This window comes from Hyla sarda, chromosome 5 (genome assembly GCF_029499605.1).
Source record: "Hyla sarda isolate aHylSar1 chromosome 5, aHylSar1.hap1, whole genome shotgun sequence".
Lineage (NCBI taxonomy): Eukaryota > Metazoa > Chordata > Amphibia > Anura > Hylidae > Hyla > Hyla sarda.
The window spans coordinates 332849049-332870122 of NC_079193.1; the positions used below are offsets into that span (position 1 = coordinate 332849049).

The 21074-nt window shown below is 43.6% G+C and overlaps 1 protein-coding gene across 2 annotated transcripts in view; it reads right to left on the minus strand.

The window, feature by feature from the left end:
• The window catches only part of CPQ (carboxypeptidase Q), a 562886-nt gene extending 546323 nt beyond the window's left edge, over window positions 1-16563 (minus strand). The window contains exon 1 of one of the 2 annotated variants that reach the window (XM_056522426.1): window positions 16401-16563. The gene's annotated coding sequence lies outside the window, so the exon portion shown is untranslated. The remainder of the gene's footprint in view (window positions 1-16400) is intronic. The other variant, XM_056522429.1, reaches the window with a different exon arrangement.
• Between the last annotated feature and the right edge of the window lie 4511 nt (window positions 16564-21074).

The window sequence follows — 21074 nt, forward strand, 5'->3', positions numbered from 1 at the left end:
CCCTTAATGCAAGTCTATGGGAGGGGGCGTGACGACCGCCACGCCCCCTCCCATAGACTTGTATTGAAAGGGGCGGGCCGTGACATCATGAGGGGCGGAGCCGTGACGCAACGATGCTCCGGCCCCTGTACCGCCCATCATTACGTGCAGAGCGAACTCGCTCTGTGCTGTAATGATAGCGCTGTGCCGCAGCGGGGATCCCAGGGGTCCCCAGCATCGGGACCGTGGCGATCTGACATCTTATCCCCTATCCTTTATAGGGGATAAGATGTCTAGGGGCGGAATGCCCCTTTAAAAGGGATATTCCAGATGCATAAAATTTTTATAAGATCTTGGCGCTCCTTAAAAATAAAATAAAAAAAGCATACTCCCCTACCTGGGTCCCCTGCTGCTCCCACTGTGTCCCCGCTCTGCTTACAACCTTCAAGGCAGACTTGCAGCAGTGTCCCAATTCAGACAGTGATTGACTGCATGAAATGTCACTGCCGAAATGAATGCATTTCACAGACAGCCAGTAGTATCATGCAGGGAACCGGAAGATGTCGCAGCAGGAGCTGCAGGGTGCTCAGGTAGGTGAATATCTTTTTTATTTTTTTATTTAAATTTTTTATAATAATTGCTCCAGCGCCATATCAAACATGTTATCTATCCAGGATACCCCTTTAATGCAACAAAACTATGCATTTCTTAAATGTAGAGGTGTACACTAATACTCTTGAACTGCAATACCCATGAATGAGAGTGATGCTGTTACAGGGAGAAAAGAAGAAGACTCTATAGAAATACTGTACAACCCAGTTTAACTATAGACATTACATTCAGGCCAAAAATGTAGTTTAAAGGGGTACTCTGCCCCTAGACATCTTATCCCCTATCCAAAAGATAGGGGATAAGATGTCTGATCGCGGGGGTCCCACCACTGTGGACCCCTGCGATCTCTGCTGTAGCACCCCAGACATCCGGTGCCTGCTGCACCCGGCATTCGTTTAGAGCATCGGGTGCAGCGCCGGAGGCTAGTGATGTCACGGTCATGCCTAGTTTGTGATGTCACAGCCATGCCCTCTCAATGCAAGTCTATGGGAGCCTCCGACGCTGCACCCGATGCTCTAAACGAAAGCCTGGTGCAGCAGGGAGATCACGGGGGTCCCACCGCTGGATAGGGGATAATATGTCTAGGGGCGAAGTACCCCTTTAAGTAAACCCAATCATCTGCACTGACAAGTATATTTGGCTCTTTCATACTCTTTCTATTGAAGGAGCAGAGGTAGTATCCAATAATACTCTTTCTTTGGCTCATGATGGTTGATGTGGTCTACAATCACTCAATCAATCCAAAAACACAGGATTTACCGTTAAAAAAAAAATAAGTGTTAACATCTTAAAAGAATATAAAAAAATGGAAACAATTAAACAAAGAGCTGTACAAATGTTCCATGCGGTAAACCGGTGTTAGTCGTAGTTCTCAGCAAGTGCTCGGCATCACTTAGTGTAATCCCTCCATTACTAAGCATCTCCCATAAGAGCTGTTTGTTTTATTGTTTCCCACAGAAACTGGGTTAGTGACTTTACGTGGGAATCCAGCAGCTGTCAACCTTTGAGTCTGCGCTAGTAAGATATGAACTCCGAGCGAATACTAAAATTACTAAATGTAATGTCCATGAAACAAAAGCAGATACAAGCCGCATAACTTCACTGGCAGCGTGTGCCGCTCCTGCTGCGGGGAAGAAGATAAAAAGTTTGCATGCACAGAATTCCCCAAAAGCACAGGGGGTTCTGGAACAACAAAGAGGGGGGTTCTGGGAAAAACAACACACTTGGCACGAAAGACATTACAAGGAGATGTCTGCGGTTATGGCTGCAGGAGGAGGGATCTACATTGAGTCACAGTTACATTTGTTTCTCTGATTCACTGGCTTGTGTTGAGCAAAATGGCTTGTAGTTATTACTGGCACCGGGTAATCATACAGCAGGAAATTACTCATAAATGAAGAATGATAAGAACCACGTCTAGATATGGAAAGGCAGATATCAAACTCAAGCAGCCTGAGGCCCTCTAGGCATTGTGGGACTACAAGTCTCATGAATCTGCTCTCAGCTACGAGAAGAGCTAAAATAGTGGAACAAACTTTTAATAGGATACAAAGATAAAGATAGTTAAAGAGGTTATTCCAAGATTTAAAGTTATCCCCTATACACTAGGCGATCAGGTCCGACCACTAGGGCATCCCAAAGATCATGAGAATGCTACGTTCAGAAGACCCATCTAAGAATGAATGGGGCAGAGGTCAAGTGTGTGCCCTGCCACTTCATTGACCAAAGGGACATGTGACCTCCATTCTGTTGGTTGGTGGGGGTCCTAGTAAAACCTACAGTAGATCTTTTGGAAGGTCACCTTTCCTTCTTTAAACATGGTTAAATCTAAGAATTAATTTAAAAAAATCTGGAGTAGATATTATAGATACGTGATCCCCAATCCAGTCCTCAAGGCCCACCAATATTATGGGTATTTTTTAGTTACTCCTATGGATATAACAGGGAAAATGTCTAAGATATTCTAGATTGCTGATGGTTCTTAAAGGGGTACTCCGGTGAAAACCTTTTTTCTTTTAAATCAACTGGTGGCAGAAAGTTAAACATATTTTTAAATTACTTATATTAAAAAATCTTAATCCTTCCTGTACTTATTAGCTGCTGAATACTACAGAGGAAATTATTTTCTTTTTGGAATGCTCTCTGATGACATCACGAGCACAGTTCTCTCTGCTGATGTTATTATAATAATAATAACGCTTTATTTATTGTTGTCCTTAGTGGGATTTGAACCCAAGTCCTCAGCACTGCAAGGCAGCAGTGCTAACCACTGAGCCACCATGCTGCCCTTAGCATACATTTGCTATGCATGGTTGCTAAAATGGACAGAGATGTCAGCAGAGAGCACTGTGCTCGTGATGTCATCAGTGTTCCAAAAAAAAAGGAATTTCCTCTGTAGCATTCAGCAGCTAATAAGTACTGGAAGGTTTAAGATTTTTTTAATAGAAGTAATTTACAAATATGTTTAACTTTCTGCCACCAGTTGATTTAAAAGAAAAAAAGTTTTCACCGGAGTACCCCTTTAAGGACTGGGTTGGGGGTCTCTGATTTAGATGATCACCTAACGTTCTATAAAACACAGTTAAATCTAAAACTTGAGGAAAGTGCACCCTTTTTTATTTCATTTATCCAATAGGTTGTATAGGATACACAACCTTATTGGAACCAGTACTCCTTTGGCATTATCCCTATCCTTTTTCTGTATCAGGTTGAGCCACCTACCACTTAAAAGATGATATCATGGGAAAGACAACGTATTCCCTATCCACAGGATAAAGGTCTGATCTCTCATTGCTCTATTGAGAGTAGTGCATGCTGCAGAAGGCAAGCACTCCGGCTATCCCATAAAAATAAATGAAGCAATTGCCGTCTGCTGCATGCCTTCCTGTCATAGAGTCGGGGTCTCATTCTAGAGATCACAGGGGGGTTGCAGTGGTCAGAACCACTGCGATCAGACAGTTATCCCCTAATCATAGAGGATAAGTTGTCTTTCACTGGACAACCCATTTAGCCATGGGGGTAAGATTTCTCCTTGCTTCGAAGGCCATTAGCACTCCACTGGGCATTCTAGTAAGAGGGATGGGGCAGACCTCTCAGGTTCACACAACAATGACAATAGAGCAGTGATGACCACCTCTTTGACAGTCCATAGGCTTATTGCACAGACTGACAAACAGCCATCACTGCTGTTCTGCCATCAATGGGGTATGAACCTAAATGCTGTCCCTGATGAGAACTGAGGAATGGTGACTGCCCAGTAGGGGCTTACTAGCACATTGGGGTGGCCTATAAAAATAAACTAAGCAGTTCAATTATCAGAGGATGCTGCTAGCTGGAAGTTTCAGAAGATCACAATTGTTGTTATGTTTTGGAATGATGGTAGTGTGTAAATTGACACTATAATGATGTTTTTTCAATATATCTGCAAACATAGATGTGGTGGGGGGTCCTGAACAGTGGGGAATTCCAAAGGTCGGTATAAAGGAGTTCATTTTTTAACTTACAATTGCCGTAAATTCAACAATTTCAATGTTAAACTATCTGAACTTCCTAAAATGTCTAGATGCAGGAACCTGTATACCTGATAGTAGCTCCATAGGGGTTTGAGCACAGCTGCCTCAGTCGACCTTAGGATCTTGATGTCCTTCTGACTTTTCTTGGCTTTCTCTTTCACCCAGTGCGGCTCACAGACCTCTGTCCTAAATATATCGCCCACTCAAGTGCCGGCAGTAATGTTTTCACTCTGTGTACAAGTTCATGATCTCTCTAGGGTCAAGTAAGTATTACTAGCCAAGCAATGGTAAATCCCCTAAAATCCCCCCCCCCCTAACTAGGACACCTGCCTTCAGTATAATGAAGCTATCTTATAATCTTTATTTTACTCAATCTTAAATGTATAATCATTCTGCCCTTGCTGTAAGAGAAATCTGTCCTGACTTCATAGTAAGCCTGTAACAGACTTGTGTTATACACTGCAGCCAATCAGAAGAGACATCGAGAAGCTGCCTGAACCAATAAGGAGGCAGGAGGTGTGTCTCAGACTACCTTAGAGTCCCTGTAGCGGAGCTGTAGTTACAAATCCCAAATTTGTCCAAATGGAGCTGAGCTAAAAGCACCCAAGGCAAATAAATAGCAGGTAAGTATCCCTTGTAGGCAATGATAATACTTTTAAGCTCATAACCGCAAAGTAACTTTAAGAAAAAAAAATCTGGTCTAATTATTAGCAATTATCAGTCACCTACTCCAATCTCACTACATTAATAATATAAACGTACAATAGGATGACTTTGACCTTTGACTTTTCTACCTTTTCTATCTTTCAAGTTTAGATTTTTGCTATTCATTCAATGTTGCAGGTCAGTGTCAGGCACTATTAGTAAGGATAATAATTTATATTTAACACAGAATTTTAGTAATCTGGTACCTTTATCATTTCAACTTCAGAATTCAATATTATATACCTCATGGTTTACTATATTGTTTCTGTAGGTCAACAAAAAAACTCAGTAATGAGTTGAACTTAGAGAGTACCTGTCACTTTAACCAGTTAAGGATGCCGAGCGTATGGGTATGCCCCCATTTCAGAGTTCTTAAAGGGGTACTCCGGGGCTTAGTCATCTTATCGCCTATCCAAAGGATAGCCCCCTCCCGTAGGCTTGCATTGAGGGGCGGAGCGTGACATCACACGGGGCGGGGGCGTGACATCACACGCCGCCCGCCCTGTAGTCGCCGGTAATCAGTCACGGAGCGAACACGCTCCGGGGACTGATTACAAACTGGGTGCCGCGTGCAAGATCACCGGGGGGTCCCCAGCGGCGGGACTCCCGCGATCAGGCATCTTATCCCCTATCCTTTGGATAGGGAATAAGATGTCTAAGCACCGGAGTACCCCTTTAAGGACTGAGGGCATACCTGTACACCCTGATCCCGCTAAAGGGGGTTTAAACCATTCTCACGAGCGGAGAACTAGGGTCCCAGTTGCTACGGGCAGCCAGGACCCACGGCTAATGCCGGGCAGCGCTGATCGGACCGATGCTCGGCATTAACCCTTTAACATTGATCGCGGTGTCTAAGATGAAAGTAAAACTATCCCGGCAGCTCAGTGGAGCTGATCGGGACTATCATGACAGAATCGCTATGTCCCGATCAGCTTACCTGACGACGGGAGGGTCCTCACCTGCCTCCTTGTCATCTGATCGGCGATCTACTGCTCCATGCCTGGAGCAGCAGAGCGCCCACAACACAGATCAATGCTATGCTATGGCATAGCATTGAACAGTGTATGCAATCAAAATATTGCATGGTATAGCCTCCTAAGTGGGCTAAAAAAAAAAGTGGTAGAAAATAAGTGTGAATAAGCCCCCCCCCCCCCAATAAAAGTTTAAATCACCGCGCTTTTCCTGCTTTATAAATATTGTAATAAATAATAATCATGTGGCACCGCCATGTGCGTAAATGTCCAAACTATTAAAATATGAGGTTAGCTAAACCACACGGTCGATGGCATACACATAAAAAAATACCAAAGTCCAAAATTGTGAATTTTTGGTCACTAAATATACTATATAAATATTAATAAAAAGCGATCAAAAAGTCCCATCAAAACAAAAATGGTACCGATAAAAACTACAGACCACAGTGCAAAAAATAAGCCCTCATATAGCCCCATACACGGAAAAATAAAAAAGTTATAGGGGTCAGAAGATGACAATTTTAAACATACTAATTTTGGTGCATGTAGTTTTAATTTAGTAGTAAAATAAATAAAACCTACATAAATTGGGTATTCCTGTAACCGTATGGACCTACAGAATAAAGATAATGTCATTTTTTACCATAAAGCCCTAAAAATGAGCAAAATGGCGTTTTTTTTTTTTCATTTCACGCCACAAATATTTTTTTTTGTTTCACCGCAGATTATGTTACAAAACAAGTAATGTCATTACAAAGTACAATTGGTGACGCAAAAAACAAGCCCTGTAGGTGCAAAATTGAATGCGTTATGATGCATTATGAGGAGGAAAAAACGAAAATGCAAAAACGAAGATTGTTTTGAGTCCTTAAGGTTAAAATGGGCTCTTAAGGGGGTTAAAAAAAAATGGGCCCTTAAGGGGATTTAAAAAAACTTTTGACATTTCCTAGAGACATGTTAAAAGTTTTGATCGGTCGGAGTTTCAGTGTTGAGACTAGGGATCGACCGATTATCGGTTTGGCCGATATTATCGCCGATATTCACGATTTTGGACATTATCGGTATCGGCAATTACCTTGTCGATATGCCGATAATGCCCCGATGTCGGTCGATCCCTAGTTGAGATCTCCACCGATCAGGAAAACTAGAGGCTATAGTGCCCTTTTCTACCCAGCTCCCAGCGGGGCTCCAAGAGTCGGAAAATAAACCATACTATTCTCAAATCGTTCCCTGCAATGAGACACCAACTGATAAAAACTTTTGACATGTCTCTAAAACATATTTTAAAAAAATAAAAGCGACAGCGTCCATTTTTTTTTTTTTTTTTTTTAACGATGCACATCCAGGAAATTTTAAACGGTGTAGTATAAAGTGGATGATAAAAATTAATTTTACTGCATCTACCTTCAGCCACCATTTTGTTTTCTTGGGAAACTATATGACTACTAATCATCAATATCATCATTATCCATCTCTTATAAGTAATAAAATTGGAAAAAAAAAATCAATGTTCTAAATCACTTTAAGAGATTGCAATACTCTATAAGGTCCATTCACACAGGCAGATTTAATTGTGAGTTTAACCCAGGACGGGGTCTCCAGCACAGATTTTCTGCAGCAGATTTTGCTGCCCATTGACAACAAAAAATAAGGATGTGTGAAATTACCCTAATACTGGAAATCACTTACCAACTGCGTTGTAACACACAGACGCGCTGCCGTCAGTCATTAATAAACATGCTGGGTTAACATGCAGTGTTAAGCAAGAGAATATATATGGGTGGAGGGGAGGTACAGTGGGTCGTTGTTACTTCTTCTTGGCCACTTGTCTGCCCATATACCCACTTGAATAAGAGTAACAGCAAAAGCACAAACAAAATCCTTGAAGAAAAAGAATACCTCAAGACCTGCTCTACAGTGCAGAAGAAATTCCTACGACTATAAAATAACATGCGTTCAATTAAAGTACAGGGTCACATTAGGTGAATGCATATTAATATATTAGACAATTGCATAAAGCACCTACAATATCAGTAGAGAGAAAAGAGAAAGCAGGCACAAATGTAACAAGGAACTGAAACAATTGCCCGAATGACATGCAAAACTATTATGGAATTGGTGCAGTTCTTACTACTTATTTATGAGATACCGTATTTTTCGCCGTATAAGATGCACTTTTTCTTCCCCAAAAAAAGCTTTAGGCTATGTTCACAAGACGGAATGTCCGAGAATCTCTGTGCGGACATTCCGCAAACTGCTTGGCAATGGCATATACCGTATTTTTCGCCGTATAAGACGCACTTTTTCTTCCCCAAAGCTGGGGGGGAAAAGTTGGTGCCTCTTATATGGCGAATACACACCTATTGCGGCGGTCCCTGCGGCCATCAACCGCCGGGACCCGCGGCTAATACAGGACATCACCGATCGCGGTGATGCCCTGTATTAACCCTTCAGACGCGGCGATCAAAGCTGACCGCCGCATCTGAGGCGGAAGTGACACTAACCCGGCTGCACCGGGAGGGACCTTACCTGCCTCCTCGGTGACTGCTCCGTGTCGGGATTCCCTGCATGGCCGGCGCTCTCCTTCGACGTCATCACGCCATCCCGCACGCCGTCCCGTCATCCAATAGGAGCGGCGTGCGTAGCGATGTGATGACGGCGACGGAGAGTGTGGATCCCGGGGAAGACGACGTCCGGAGCATCGGGGACACCACGGGGACGCGGCGACAGCGATGGAGCGACATCCAGGGCAGCGGTGACGGGTCTGCAGCGGTGACACGCGAGTATTACCTCCTATACCAGTGGTCTACAACCTGCGCACCTCCAGATGTTGCAAAACTACAACTCCCAGCATTGCATGCTGGGAGTTGTAGTTTTGCAACATCTGGAGGTCCACAGGTTGAAGATCACTGTTGGGTTCAGAATCTTTTTTTTCTAGATTTTGCACCTTTAAAATTGGGTGCGTCTTATATGCCGATGCGTCCTATAGGGCAAAAAATACAGGTATATGTATTTCAGCGGTAAAGATTTGGACACACGCTTATACTTATTTAATGTTTAATAGTCAGTACAGAGCAGAATAGTTTTTTTTTTATGGGGATTCGCTCCTACTCTGGACAGTTCCTAAAATGGACAGATGTGTCAGAAAGCACTGTGGTCAGGCAGAAAGGAAATTCAAAAAGAAAAGAACTTCCTGTGGATCATAACAGCAGCTGAAAAATACTGGAAGGATTAAGATTTTTTAATAGAAGTAATTTACAAATCTCTAACTTTCTGGCACCAGTTTATTTAAAACAAAATGTTTTCCAGGGGAGTACCCCTTTAACATGCAATATTTTCTGGACCATAGTAACTGAAACCCAGACTCAACATACTATACTACATACAGTCCAGATCTGTGACATCTGTGACGTGTCAATGGCTAAAGGATCTGACCAATAAGAATGAACATTTCACTGGTAAAACCCCTGTATTACTGAAGTGCATGCACTGACTGGCTGTCTGGTCGTGCCCCCTACAGTACAGGGAGGAACTACACGGTGGGCCATTTATATGGATACACCTTAATAAAATGGGAATGGTTGGTGATATTAACTTCCTGTTTGTGGCACATTAGTATATGTGAGGGGGGGAAAACTTTTCAATATGGGGGTGACTATGGCGGCCATTTTGAAGTTGGCCATTTTGAATCCAACTTTAGGTTTTTCAATAGGAAGAGGGTCACACATCAAACTTATTGGTAATTTCACAAGAAAAACAATGATGTGCTTGGTTTTAACATAACTTTATTATTTCATGAGTTATTTACAAGTTTCTGACCACTTATAAAATGTGTTCAATGTGCTGCCCATTGTGTTGGATTGTCAATGCAACCCTCTTCTCCCACTCTTCACACACTGATAGCAACACCGCAGGAGAAATGCTAGCACAGGCTTCCAGTATCCGTAGTTTCAGGTGCTGCAGAATGGGCAAAACTAAAATTTGAACAGGACCCTCAGTTTACGCAGATTTTGTTCAGTGATGAGGCAAACTTTTATGTGAATGGTGAAGTTAACAAACAAAACCACTGCTATTGGTCTGACACTAACCCACACTGGATAGATCCCTCCAAGACTGTTGGAACACAACAATTGATGGTATGGTGTGGTATATGGGGTACAAAGATAGTGGGGCCATTCTTCATCAATGGAAACCTCAAGGCCACTGGATATGCGAAATTGCTACATGATGATGTGTTTCCCTCTTTATGCACTGAAGCTGGCACGTTCCCTGAGTTTTTCCAGCAAGATGGTGCACCACCACATTATGGGTGTCAGGTCCGAGCATTCCTAGATGAAGCTCCTGGAAAGTGGATTAGTAGTCGTGGGCCAGTTGAATGGCCCCCAAGGTCTCCCGATCTAACCCCCTTAGACTTTTATCTTTGGGGTGATCTGAAGTCAATTGTCTATGCTGTGAAGATACAAGATGTGCAGCACCTGAAACTTCGGATACTGGAAGCCTGTGCTAGCATTTCTCCTGCGGTGTTGCTATCAGTGTGTGAAGAGTGGGAGAAGAGGGTTGCATTGACAATCCAACACAATGGGCAGCACATTGAACACATTTTATAAGTGGTCAGAAACTTGGAAATAACTCATGAAAGAATAAAGTTATGTTAAAACCAAGCACATCATTGTTTTTCTTGTGAAATTCCCAATAAGTTTGATGTGTCACATGACCCTCTTCCTATTGAAAAAACTAAAGTTGGATTCAAAATGGCCGACTTCAAAATGGCCGCCATGGTCACCACCCATCTTGAAAAGTTTCCCCCCCCTCACATATACTAATGTGCCACAAACAGGAAGTTAATATCACAAACCATTTCCATTTTATTAAGGTGTATTCATATAAATGGCCCACCCTGTACATGTTCTTTACTACTCTTTACCTGTGCCAGGGTTAGGCCCCTTTCACACTGCCGTTGTGCCCCTTCGGAGATTGTCCGTCAGGCACTTTTTTTGTGTGCCTTTAACGGCCATTAATACGGACGGGGCACAAACGGGCGGGACTAGCAGGAGAAAGAGACGTTTTTTTTTTTCCTCCTGCTATTCTCTCGGATTTTCCGATGGACGTCGCACTGCGATGTCACAACGTTAGTGTAAAAGAAGCCTTAGCTGCTCCTTTGGACACCAGGGGAGGGCGGCACCATTTTACTTTTTTAGGACACTGTGACCCTGAAAAAGTTCCTGTCCTCTACATAGACAGTGATTACATCTCCCAGCAGATCTTTCTTACTTTTATATGTGAGGACTTGCGTTATCTATATTAGTTATCTACTTATTTTTCTTTAATCCTAACATTTTCCTATTTTTGGATGACATTTTGGGGCTTCAGAACCAATTACCAGGTTTCCATAGTGTTATGGTCTCAACATACAATGGATTCAACATACAATAGTCGTCCTGGAACCAATAAATATTGTAACTTGGGGAACCACTGTATATTTCTAAATTTTCCTTCTTGCATACAGGATATTATATCTTGAGCATGGTGCTTATAAGCATTTAGCTCTCTACTATCATTTTGTATTAAAGGGTAGCTCCCACCATCCTTTTTTTTTTCTTCCTGTCCCTGCCTAATACCCATCTATCCCTAACCCCCTCCCTGCTTTTATTATTTTTTTTTTTACTATGTTGAAAATTACTATTTGTCTGCCTGGTAGTGTGCTCACTACCAGGCAGACTTCCCCAGCAGGCACCACATCACTGATGCCTGCTGGGGAGGGCGACTTCCGCCCTTAGTTTGTGGTAACTGCCTTGGGGTGTTATGTAGATGGGGTGTTGCTGTGTTGGTATATGAGGGGCTAATTTAACCCTTGTCACTCGTTACGCCAGGGTGAGAGTTAATACGCTGAGGTAAATCTTCGGCCTATCGCCACCCTTCCCAGAAATGATAGGTGCGTGCTTAAATGAATGAAGGTCCACAATAGAGATGAACTTGCATAAACTTTACTGAGGTATTTGCAGTACATCCAATTAACAGCAACAGTCTTAGCAATACAGTCTCTATTCAGCACGGCAGTGATTGACAGATGCTGAGGACCATTGAGTTATCCAGAAATTATTAGAATTAGGGTTTCTTGCAGAGATCCGCTGGATTTAGGGGAGTATTTAGGTCCAGTGATCTTGCGGAATTAGCAGGGATTGAAGTAACTCACAGTTTTTGAGAGATGGCCACGGTCGCAGGGCTTAGGCCTAGCAAGTGCTGATGGCAGCTGCGCAGATCCGTCCTTATCAGCAGCGCAGGAACAAGAGAGAGATTAATGGCCGCTGCTCCCTTATATGGGTAGGGGCAGGGCAGTTTTGGATTGATCCAATGTCAGCTGTCACTCACCGTTACAATGCATGGTGGGTGATCACCTGACTACCTCCAAAGGTCCTTAACTAGAAAACCATAGATTACTGGAACGCATCACGTGAACCGCAGGTCCTGCGACACTACAACAAGGTAAGTATACATTATATACATATTTACACTTAGAATTTGAATAATTTTAACTACTAAAGGGGTGACTAGGGGCTAACTATAGATGAGGACCCCACCGGTACCTAGGGACTCTGACTTTGGGGACCTCACCACAAGGTAACGGATGCAATCCGGTACCGGGACACCACAAGTTCATCTATATAGGGTGCCTCCAGCTGTTTCACCACTACAACTCCCAGCTTGCCCTGACATCTATTGGCTGTCAGGGCAAGCTGGGAGTTGTAGTGTTGAAACAGCTGGAGGCACCCTGTGCAAAAAACAATTAGTTAGGGCCATGGGCGTGGCGCTACCCCGTTCCCTCCATCTGTTCCCTGATCCCCCCCGTGTTAAAATGCCGAACCACGCTCTCCCCCAACCCCCGATCCTCGCTCTCCCCTAAAACAGATTCATACCTACTGCCAGACAGTCCGGTGTGAGGTGAGATTCCCAAACCCACGCACAGGGCAGCAGCAGCGGCGTCATGTGCAGGAGGAGTGGCCGGCCAGGGAGCCAATGCGCTCGCTCCCAACCTGTCTGATTGACAGGCAGGGAGCGAGCGCAGGCTAAATGAATTAGGACCGATGCCCGGCTCGCATCAGTCCTAATTCAGGCGTGTTTTCAAACGTTAATTAAAGCCTTTTAATAAAAATAAAAAAATAATGAAAATGTATTAGAGATATGTTGTAGTACATATGTACTACAACATATCAAAAAAATAAGTTCATGACAGTGCCCATTTAAGCATTCAGGTCTCCACTGCAAAGGCATGAACGGAAACAGTTGCTCAGGATTAAGCATAACATTAAAAAGGCTGCCAGAGGGTTTCCTCTTTCTGCCACTCTGCTGCTGGGTCCTAGATTTTAGATTTAAAGGGCCAGCAAACCAAATTGTTTTCCCCACCAATCCTCGCTCTGCCCCTATCTAAAAGGGATTTTTCTTGGCCATCTTTTCCATAGATCAGTGTTTTCCAACCATTGTGCCTCCAGCTGCTGCAAAACTACAACAACCAGAATGTCTAAGGCTGTCCAGGCATTCTAGGAGTTGTTGTTTTGAAATAGCTGGAGGTACCCCGGTTGGGAAACACTACCATAGACACATAAACATTAGTGAAAAGTAGGTTGACCCCAACCGATTTCGGCAGGACCGGCCAACTGTGTAATGTCTATGGAGGCCATATTAAACAATATTGGGCTAGAGAGAAGTATTGGGCATGTAGGATTTCAATGGCCGAACCCTTTTCAGGAAGATAAGCCGTGGGTAGAGCTGTCTGGCAGCGGCTTACTGCACCTTTCTAAAATTAGAATGTCCATGTGTATGGGGCGAACGGAAGACAGAACGAAAGACAAACAAACATTTGACTGACAGCTATAAGGTTATATAGTGATTTGCCAAGGTCTGCTTCGAATCAGCTTCCCGTAGTTTGGGCTTGTAACTCGACCATTCTTCTGTTAGCTTCCAGATCTGACCCTCTGCCATAATGACTATGCCTCTGCTAGATCCTTTAGTACCATGCTATATCCATGTCAGCAGCTGCCAACAATAAAGGGTAATGTCTTTGGAGTTCCTTCGCCACAGAAGTCCATACCCCTTCCCTAAGGATAAACAGGGAGATTTATCACACCCTGTGTAGAGGAAGAGTGGCGCAAGTGTCCATAGCAGCCAATCCGATCGCTTCTCAGTCCTCTAGGTTATATGAGTGAAATAAGTGGAGAAAAATAAGTGTAAAAATATAAAAATATAACTATGTGATATTAGAAACCAGGTATGTAAGTGATGGTATATGGTAAGTAAATTGGATGTTATTCTGTGCAAATAAGTAACATAAATGGATACAATATAAATACATTTATTAGGATATTGGAGAACTAGGCGGTGTAGTTACAGGGCCCTTGTGACTCACAACCAATACATATAATAATCTGTATAAAATACAATCATAAAACAATAAGAATATATAAAATGCTGCTAGTATACATCTGTTCAGAATAAGATGGGATCTAGAATATAACCAGCCCTAGAACGGTAACTGCCTTGTGTGTGATACAGCTTGAACAGTACTTTTTAGGGCAAGCTGGGATTTGTAGTCTCCGTGGGTAAAGTCTTTAGCAAATATCCATATATAGCATGTACCCACCTGATATATCCGTTGGTGGTATAGTAGATAACAAATTTGGGTAGTGACTGTTGTTGCCGGTATGCGTATGGCATGCTGGGATTTATAGTCTCCACAAGTGAGCGTTGATTTTTGCCATTATCCCCCCCCCCCCCCCCATCTTAATTCCCTTGTGCCATTATTCCCCCCTCCCTCTGATCCCCTTTTGCCATTATCCCCCCCCCCCCCAATCCCCCTGGGCCAATACAATATATGAGGTACATACAATATCACCGTCCAATAATGCGGAATTACACTTAACTTGCTTACCAGGCTTGTGTCTATCCTGTTTGGTGGGAGTCGGAGGGCCGCACTGAGGGGTGACGTCCTTCTGCGCTGTTCCGCAACCTCCGCGCAACGTCAGTGACGTCACACGTCAGGCCGGGAAGCGACTGCGGCGTCCTATCCCCGTTCTGCGCTAACAAATACTGGCCAATGCATGGCCAGTATTTGTCAGCTAATTGCCGTTAGTGCTGGGCGGTATACCGGTATGAACCGGATACCGTTTTTTTTTCACCCACGGTATGGATTTTTGCCAATACCGCTATACCGGTCGGGCCCCTCCTCCACCCTCCGAATCAATAAAAAAAATTCAACTTACCCGTAATGGGGGTGGTCCGGGCCATCCATCCTTCCTGTAGTGTCCGGCGGCATTCCGGGTGGAGGGTGAACCGGTCCGGGCTGTCCTTCTTCTCCGGGGGTCCTCTTCTCCACTCCAGGCAGGCTCCGGCCTAGTACACTGCATAGACACCGCTACGCCGTGACGTCAGGTGCGTCGCTGGGCACGGGCGTCACTGCGCAGCGGCGTCTATGCAGCGTTACTAGGCTGGAGCCTGCCCGGAGTGGAGAAGAGGACCCCCGGAGAAGAAGGACAGCCCGGACCGGTTCACCCTCCACCCGGAATGCTGCCGGACACTACAGGAAGGATGGATGGCCCGGACCACCCTCCCCGGACGGTCCCTGCAGCAACTGGGAAGGTGAGTCAGGGTTCTGGGATGGACAGGGGTCTGTATAATATACTATACCTACAGTAGGCCCTCCAGCTGTTGAGGCCCTCCAGCTGTTGCAAAACTACAACTCCCAGCATGCCCGGACAGCCGTTGGCTGTCCGGGCATGCTGGGAGTAGTAGTTTTGCAACAGCCGGAGGCACCCATAGTTGGGAAACACTGACCTATACTATACACTACTATATAGCCCAACATGCTGGGAGTTGTAGTTTTGCAACAGCTGGAGGCACCCCTAGTTGGGAAACACTGACCTATACTATACACTACTATATAGCCCAACATGCTGGGAGTTGTAGTTTTGCAACAGCTGGAGGCTCTAGGGTTGTTTGTTACATCTATTTAAAAGGGTACTCCACTGCCCCAGTGTTCAGATCCACCTCAATGCAAGTCTCAATGTAAAAAAAAAAATATATACCGTGAAATACCGTGATACTTTAGAAAAATACCCTGATACTCATTTTTGGTCATATCGCCCAGCACTAATTGCCGTACCCCCGCATAACCCTTTTCGTACCCCTAGGAGTAAACGTACCCCTGGTTGAGAATCCCTGCCCTATGTGATCACAAAAGACCTGTAGTGAGTTTGTATTAATCCTTAATGATACAACACTGCAATCCGAGGCATGACATCACATGTGCCAGCGTGACGTCATACGCCAATAAATGCTTAGGATAGAGAAGCTTTCCTCAACCTATGGCTCTCCAGTTGTTGCAAACTACAACTCCCATCATGCCTGGACAGACGAAATCTGTCCAGGCATGATGGGAGTTGTAGTTTTGCAACAGCTGGAGAGCCACAGGTTGGGGTACACTGCTCTATAGTTTTTTTTATTTTTGGGAAGTCAAAGTAAAACTTATCTATAGATTATATGAGCTCATCCTATAACATGAATAGACTACTTCATACATAAAAACACTTTATAATCCCATAAGAACGTATTCACACCACACACTTACCAACTACTGCATTAAAGAAGCATTCAAGCGTCCCTCTGTCACAAGAGGCCGAACTGAGCGTACCCTCCCTGTCTCCACTGGTCGGTACTGAAACTGACAGCTCCTCCCATACGTTATAGACTCCAGGAAAATGGCCGCCACCCGAGCTGAAGAAAGACCTGACGTGCGGACACTTTCTCTTTCACTTCACAACGCTCCGTGTTTACTTCCTGAAACGGAGGTCCCAGTGATATGGGGGGGGGGGGGTGGCAGGTCTTATTCAATCAAGTGTTAGTATGAGAACAATAAGTGGATGATAATGGCTGGTCATCTGTTATACAGGCGAGGTTGTATTATATATTAGTACTGAAATGAATAGTTGACAAGGACTTTGTTAAATAATGACGCGTGACTGTTTTTTACACCCCTATTATAAAATGGTACCATCCAAAGTGTGAAAGTTCAAAACCCCATTTCTGGTAGGGACAGTCTATGAGGAGAAGCTTGTTACATAGTTCATAAATAGAGATAAAGGGGGAGATGTATCAAAACCTGTGTAGAGTGGTGCAGTTGCCCATAGCAACCTATCAGATCGCTTATTTTATCTTTGAGGCCTTTAAAAAAAATGAAAGAAGCAATCTGATTGGTTGCTATGGGCAACTGCACAACTTTTCATCTACACAGGTTTTGATAAATCTTCCCCAAAGTCCCAATTATGACTGACAAGAATATTTCGTATATTAAGAATAAAAATCATTCCAGTCCCCCTATTATTAAGAATAAAAATCATTCCAGTCGCCCTATTTACCTTTAGCACCTTCTAGTGACTATTTGGTCGCTTTACATTTGATGACTTACATTCTTATCTTCCCAATGGTTACTATGTCTGCCAAATATTAGATGATTGTTTCCACGGTGCCTCCAGCTGTTGCAAAACTTCAACTGTGGGAATTTTCATTTATTTTTGCTTATATAGTGCAGTATAGGCCATTATTAGAGAATAAGGCTAGGTTCACATTGCCATTTGCATCCGGCCCATTTACTGTCCAATCCAATTAGGGTTTCTTGAGCTGAACAGACCCTTAAACAGGTCGGATGCAAACGGCTACTGCCGGGTCCCGACGGACCCTATAGGGTCCGTCGGGACCCGGCAGTAGCTGTTTGCATCCATTGTGATCCGGTAATTTCACAGTGCTTGCACAATTTTTTTTCTCTGCTACACTTGACAAAATTGCCGATGGAGCTCCACCTAACGGAGCCCGACGGCATTGTGAACGTGCCCTAATCTAGAGCTTCTTATGTATGCCTTGTGCTTACCTGATGTGGCAGGCATGGGTTAGGCTCTACCATAAGAAATGGTTCTGTGTATCCGGCAGGGAAAAGAACAGAGCAGAGCTTCCCATGGTACAGTACATCTCAAAGGAGTACTGCAGTTCATGAACAATTATTCCCTATCCAAAGTATAGGGGACAAGTTTTAGATTGCGTGGAGTCCGACCGCTGGGACCCTCCGCAATCTCCTGCACGGCACCCCAGCTCTCCACATGAAAGGAGGACAAAGCTGTGGCCATAATGCCCCCTCCATGTATCTCTATGGGAGAGCTGGAGATACAGTATTCGGGTACCTCCGGCTCTCCCATAGAGATACATGGAGGAGACATGTCGGCCACCACTTAATTCAGTGTTCAACGCGCTCCTTTCCTGGGAAGAGCCAGGGTGCTGTGCAAATAGATCCGACTGTTGGGACCCCCCCCTGCGATCTGACACTTATCCCCTATCCTATGGATAGGCCATAAATGTTGCTGCACCGCAGTACTCCTTTAGAGGCGTGTAGAAATAATGTACGGTGTTGATGCCTCCCAGGGATCAGACACTCGGATGCTTTCTGCCAAATGAGTAGTAGAACCACAGGACAAGATAAAGAACCCGATCCTTACTGGTACCAACCACCCCAAATGGAATCAAGCCGATGTTTAACTTATAATTCAGTTTATTTGGCCAAAACAGACGGGTTTTGAGACCTATTAATCTCTTTTTCAATGTAAAATGGCTCACTACAATGTAAAAACTCTCACTTACTATAAAAAAAAAGCTTGAAAACTCATCTGTTCAGAAAAGCCTACAATCTATTATACCCCTGCAGTTACTACACTGCTATCCCAACAGCTGCTGCCCTCCCGTAATGTGTCCCTCTTCTCAAAAATTGTAAGCCCTCAAGGGCAGGATCCTTCCACCCTCCATACCAGTCTGTTATTTATTTAGTTTGTGTTGATTGTACTTGCTTTTATCTTATATTATGGTTTTTGTTTATTTTGACCTCACAGCATATGTACAACGCCCAGGAAATAATGGCGCCCTAAAATAAATAATAATTATAATGTAACATAAATAATTTGTTAGATTTTTCATGTACATGCTTAACATGCATTTAAAATCATGATGTAAACAGCCTCTTACTTTGAGGTATAAGTATATAAATCATATATCGTTTGTTTTTCTTAATCAGTAACGTTTTACCTAATGTTTAATTTTGGCATCTATATGTATACATACATTGACATGGCTTCACTCATTTAATCTAATGTATTTATCCTAAACAGTTGTGTGTAATGTGTACAGTCTACTGCAAAATATAGCATATAGATATGATGCAGCAGTGTCTACATTCTATTATACAGAGGTCCCTCAACTTACAATGGCCTCAGGTAATAATATTTTGGTCTTTTTTTGGACCATTGTAACCTGAAACCAAACTCAACATACAATGCTCCGGACAGTCCAAATCTGTAAAACGTGTCAATGGCTGAAAGAATCAACCAATTAGAATGGGCATCTCACTGGTAAAACCCCTGTATTACTGAAGTGCATACACTGACTGGCTGTCTGGTAGCGCTTCCCTACAGTACAGGGAGGTATTACATGTTCTGTACTCTTTCCTGTACCAGGGTTAGGTGCTCCTTTGGACACCAGGTGAGGGTGGCTACATATTACTTTTTTAGGACACTGTGTTTACTGTATAGGACCCTGAAGAAGCTCTCCTACGGCAGAACGGCGAAATACCGTCTGAGATCTGAGGGAGAATTGGATGACGGAGAAGGAAATTTAGGCTCAGGAAGAATGGAGATTGGTGTGAGGGAGGAGGCGAAATAGTGTTTTGCTTGACAGAGGACGGAGTTGTGGCTGATGACTGATGATGTCCTAAAATGGACGCCGTACCATTGAATTCAACAGGACCCTGCTGCAGCGGAATGCCCATGCCGAATTCTAATGCAGAATTTGGCACGGAAATTCTGATGTGAGAACACGGCCTTATGGGGGGGTCATATCTATATGGGGGCCTGTCTGGGGTCATGATGGGGGCATTATATGTGAGGGGCGCATGATGGGGGCATTATATGTGAGGGGCACATGATGGGGGCATTATATGTGAGGGGTGCATGATGGGGGCATTATATGGGAGGGGCGCATGATGGGGGCATTATATGTGAGGGGCGCATGATGGGGGCATTATATATGAGGGGTGCATAATGGGGTCATTATTTGTGAGGGGCGTATGATGGGGCATTATATGTGAGTGGCGCATGATGGGGCATTATATGTGAGGGGCGCATGATGGGGGCATTATATGTGAGGGGCGCATAATGGGATCATTATATGTGAGGGGCGCATAATGGGGTCATTATTTGTGAGGGGCGCATGATGGGGCATTATATGTGAGTGGCGCATGATGGGGGCAATATATGTGAGGGGCGCATGCGGCCCAGCCTCACCCAGCCTCTACCTCCAGTGACCCCCAGATAAGGAAAAAGTTTGAGACCCCTGGTATAGAATATGCACACTACTAATATGTACTATATCCCCTTAAGCCCATTTTCACCTTAAGGACCCAAGCATTTTTTGCACATCTGACCACTATCACTTTAAGCATTTATAACTCTGGGATGCTTTTACTTAATTCTGATTCCAAGATTTTTTTTTCTTGACATATTCTACTTTATGTTAGTGGTACATTTCCGTCGATACTTGCATCATTTCTTGGTAAAAAAAAATTCCAAACTTTGATGGAAAATTTAGCATTTTTTTTTTTACTTTGAAACTCTCTGCTTATAAGGAAAATGGACATCCCAAATAAATTATACATTGATTCACATATGCAATATGTCTACTTTATGTTTGCATCATAAAGTTGACATGTTTTTACTTTTGGAAGACACCAGAGGGCTTCAAAGTTCAGCAGCAATTTTCCAATTTTTCACAAAAGTTTCAAAATCTTAATTTTTCAGGGACCAGTTCAGTTTTGAAGTGGATTTAAAGGGCCTTCATATTAGACATACCCCATAAATTACCCCATTATAAAAACTGCACCCCTCAAAGTATTCAAAATGACATTCAGAAAGTGTGTTAACCCTTCAGGTGTTTCACAGGAATAGCAGCAATGTGAAGGAGAAAATTCAAAATCTTCATTTTTTACACTCGCATGTTCTTGTAGACCCAGTTTTTTAATTTTTATAATGGGTAAAAGGAGAGAAATCACCCTAAAATGTATAACCCAATTTCTCTCGAGTAAGGAAATACCTAATATGTGGATGTTAAGTGCTCTGTGGGTGCACTAGAGGGCTCAAAAGGGAATGAGCGACAATGGGATTTTGAAGAGGGAGTTTTTATTAAATGGGGGACGTGTCCCATTTAGGAAGCC